This window comes from Frankliniella occidentalis, unplaced genomic scaffold (genome assembly GCF_000697945.3).
Source record: "Frankliniella occidentalis isolate FOCC.00 unplaced genomic scaffold, Focc_3.1 Scaffold26, whole genome shotgun sequence".
Classification (NCBI taxonomy): Eukaryota; Metazoa; Arthropoda; class Insecta; order Thysanoptera; family Thripidae; genus Frankliniella; species Frankliniella occidentalis.
In genome coordinates, this window is record NW_026267156.1 from 959502 (window position 1) to 963986 (window position 4485).

Sequence of the window (4485 nt, forward strand, 5' to 3'; positions counted from 1 at the left end):
CCCCCCTCTTTCTACCTCTCCCCCTTTCGACCCGCCCCCGCTACACGAGCATCACGTTTACTACACGATCTGCGTGTGTAATTGCAACGCCGGGACCACCGCCGCCACTCAGGGCAGCCAGCCGACTTGAAAATTCGCCACATGCCTTACGCTGCATGCCACTCTCATCATGGAGCGGGCTGAGTGATTATCCGCCCGCGAGTCCCTCTGCTTATTCTTTATTTCTCACAATCCCGGCAGCATGCGCTGGATAAGGCACTCGCTCGCAACTGTAAGAAGCGTGTGCGGGGCGTCCCTCTTCCTGCAGCACGGCAGCCGCGCGCCGTTCATTTGCAAATCCCCCCCCCCCCCAACCTTCTTCTATCCTGCTCACTGCTTGCTTCACCAATTTCGGTGGCAGCCTTTAGCGTTGCCCGGAGGCGTTTTATATATGCCGCCTGACCTGTGGTGCCCCGCGGCGGCAGTGCGTGGAAACGCATCACACTCTTGACCTGGATCCTCATCAACTGCCCCTCCGCCCCCCTCCCCACAACACACACACACGCGCACAGGCGCGGTGTCGCACAATTTGCATAAAATGTACCGTACGGTAATGCGGTGGGTGGGTACGCCGGGGCGGAGGCGGCGGTGGTCTACGCACCGAGCAGGACGAGTTCATTTAGGGCCCGCGTCCGTATCATCATTTATTTTTTCTGCCTGTGCCGCCCGCTCCTTTTTACTCAGCGAGAAACGACTCTCAAAAGAGTTGTTTGCCGCATAGGGTCATCGTTTTACGACGTCAACTTATTTCGCCCATATATGCTGGCTTGCTTATGTTGTCTCAATAGTATAGCCTCTGTGCTCCGGAATCTGCAGCTTAACTGTCCACTGACGTTCGAGCAACATCGCTCTGTGAGCGGTCTCACAGCCCGTAGGTAGGCAGACCCGTTGAGCACCCGAGACCAAGTGTTGCCTTCCTATCAGGGGATCCCGTCAACGAGCTCTATCTGCCTGCCTGCTTTGCCTGACTGTCTGTCGATCCGTCCGTCCGTCCAACCGTCCTCCGTCTCTCTCTCTGTCCCTCTAATGCGGTCCGGTAACTATTACAACTACATGAATACGTGATAAACCGTGGCTGAGTCCGGGTCCTGGGCAGCGGTGGGGCCAGGCCGTGCTCCGACTCACACTCGCTCACACATGCGCACAACTTGCGCAAACTTGCGCACGATGTGCGCAAACTTGCGCGCCCGCTGGAACACAGACTCGCACTACTGGAACACGTCGAGCCCAGGGTGAAATTTCCAGTTCGGTGTGGAGCCAAGTTGTAGCAGGCCAGGTCCCATGCCTTAAGGCGCCGGGGGGGATGCAAGCGCATGAAGGTTGGTGTGTGTGTCGAGGTATTGAACCACCTGACTAGACTGGAGAAAAGGATACCAACTAAATCGAAATCCAATTCAAAGAAAAATGTTTTTTAGAAATCAGGTTTAACTGTTGCAACATTATTTTGAAAGTTTATCCAAACAAAACATACATTTGTCCACTCAGCGACATTACTTTGTTGTTTCAAGGTTCCTGAGGTCTTCTCTTTCCAGTGTGTTCCACCTGTGTCCGTGAGGGCATCGGTAACCACTCGATAAGCAGCATGCAGCCCTCATGATGATTCGCCTTATAAATCGCACCGCCGCTGCCGCTCGTTGGCACGCCGCTGCACCACCGCAGGACCACACAGCGAGAGGACGAGGGAGGGACGGACGGACGGACGGACGGACGGACGGACAGACAGACAGACAGACGGAAAGACAGACAGACAGACAGACAGACAGACAGACAGACAGAGGGCACAGATAGTAACAGAGTAAATAAATAGTGCGATATTGGGACAAAACTATGGGCATTTTAGATCAAATTTCACCGAAACTTCGATGACTTTTACAGTAGCCTGAAAAATTAAATTTTGAAGAGAAGCAATATAGCCTTTTTGTAACGACGACAGGCCTGGGGGGAGCATGACTCTTCTTGCTCCGCCTTGCTCGGGTGCACAGCACGGCAAGTGGGTACGTGCCTTCACGCCAATGAGGCGTGCGTCACAGCAGGCCCGCCCCGCCACACCCCGCCACGCCCCGCCCTAGCAAGACTGCAGTCCCGATGACTATCTCGATTCCTTTTCTTGTGAGAGGAGGCGATCAGTGCAGTGCGTGCGTGCGTGCCGCTCATGGGTAAAACTCATAGCGAGAACGTGTGCAGGGTGATCCCGATAGTGCGCCTGCGACCACGTGCCGGTGCCGTGGTCTTGCCGGCAAAGGAAGACGCAACGGCAAGTGCCTTAAAAGTGCAAACGCGTTTGCTGAAAAGTTCACTCATTACAACAATGACCCCAGATGGAACTCGTCATTATTAGACAGGTAAATGGGGTAGACGATCTGTTCTACAGGGAAAGGAGTCTTTAGAGTCAACCTAAAAAGCGAATGAATGAGTTTCGTCATTATAACGGCTTTTCGTATAATGTATGATTATACTCTTATCCTTCAAAAACATTTAATTCGTAAGTGGAAAGAAAAACAAATAATAATACACACAACAATGAGAGGAAGTGAGAGGGGAAGGGGGTGGGGGACAAAAATAATTACAAACAAAATAATGAAGCTTGATGGAGCTTTGCTGGAGCCGCCGCGAGGTGGGCTGCTCCGGCACCACCGCGGTGGCGGTAGCGGCGGCGGCGGCGGCGCTGGGCGCGGAGTGTAGAGCCGCCGGAGCGACAGCGACGAATGCCTCCGTCTTGCGCGCGAGTCCAGTTTAGCGTAATTTGCAGTCCGGCCGGCCTGCGGCCCTGCGGGGTCTCGGTCGAGTCTTCCTTCGCACTCCGTTAAGGGTAATGATCCTCTGGCCAGCCCGGCCCGGCCGGGCGCGCGCGCCGGCCTGCGCCATTGCCCTACAGAGGAGGCCAGCAGCGCGGCCAGCGGCGAGCAAGCAAACGAGATCGCGCCCCCAGATTCCGCGTGTCCCACCATCCGAATAACTACGTATTAATGTAACGCTCGAGGGGGGAGAGGAATGGTGATGGGCTTTGTGTGCCTTCTGAGAACTTATTCAGTTGTTTGTACAGTGAAATTTTGAAGGGCACTGAAATATGTAGAGTTGAAATAATTTTGAAGAGTACTAAAAGATGAGGATGTGTTTATTCTTTTTGAAAATTCATGAAAAGTTGAATGTGAAGTGCTTCATGGTCGGTTCATGGTACTCATTTTTCACAATTCTAATCTTGTTGGAGTTGATTTGAAATGACTGCAAAATAATATTCTTGAATATTAGTTACTGATGTACAAAATTTTAAAATAATCGCAATAGTTAGTTGTTTGTGTACTTATTGTTAGTGGGTTTTTTTCCTGTGCCCTTATCCGGGTCACTGATGGCGAGACGCGCGGCCGCTGATTACGAGGCTGCTGGACCTGATAGAGCCATAACGCAGGCCGGGCTGCCGGGGCGGACGCGCACCGGTGGCGGCTCCACGTGCGCGGGGCGGGGCGGGGCGGGGCGAGGTGCACCAGTGAGTGGCGTATATCGCTCGCATCGCGCCGCGCCACCGCGCCTGGCTTGTAAACTCAATAATAATCGGAAAGAATCCACCGCGGCACGGCTCATGAGCGATGGCTTGCTGCTGCTGCTGCTTTTTAACAACGGCCCGTCCAGTATATGATCAGGCGCAGGGCTCCGTAACGGGGCGGGCCAGGCGCTCGTCCTTACGGCTGCTGGCTCCGGCAAGGCGGGCGCTTGTTCTCCGCACAAAACCATTCTGGCAACGACGCTGGCGCGGGGCGCGGGACCCCTTGCTCTAGTTGAGCCCCGCTACCCTCCCCTCCCTCGGTAACCTCCCTCTCTCCCTCCCTCCCTCCCTCCCGCCCTCTCTCTCCTTTCTCATCGCCTGCCCGTAAAGCCAGACCGAGCTGAACGCCTGCCGGTCGGGGGGTAGGCCACCCGCTCAGCTCAGCTGTACGCCATCGCAGCATCTTGCCTAACCAGCAGGCTGTCGGACACAATCTCTTCATTGAGACACCAGAAAAATAAAAATCGACATGTACTCATTCAGATCTTAAATCTTTAACCCACTACTTTTGGTCAAGATTGTTTCTCAAAGTCCTTAAAATTAGCACGAATGAAAACCAGAACAACGTCAATCTCCCTCTGTCTGTCTGCCTGCCTGCCTGTCTGTCTGTCTGTCTGTCTGTCTGTCCGTCTGTCTGTCTGTCTGTCTGTCTGTCTGTCCGTCTGTCCGTCTGTCCGTCTGTCCGTCTGTCCGTCTGTCCGTCCGTCCGTCCGTCCGTCTGTCCGTCTGTTTGCCCCTCTCTCTCCCTGCGCAGTACGCACTCACGCGCGCTAATCAGTATGCCCCGCACGCTAATCAGCCAGCCGCCCGGTAAAACGGAATCAGCCAGCAGCGCGCCCTGCTCTGCTTGTTGAGCCTTTAAGATGGACGTGCTGCGGGGCGGGGCGGGACGGGGCGGGGCGGGG

At 54.7% G+C, this 4485-nt stretch overlaps 1 protein-coding gene across 1 annotated transcript in view; it reads left to right on the forward strand.

Moving 5' to 3' along the window:
• The window catches only part of LOC113215864 (uncharacterized), a 48342-nt gene that overhangs the window by 36980 nt on the left and 6877 nt on the right, over positions 1-4485 (forward strand). The window lies entirely within an intron of this gene.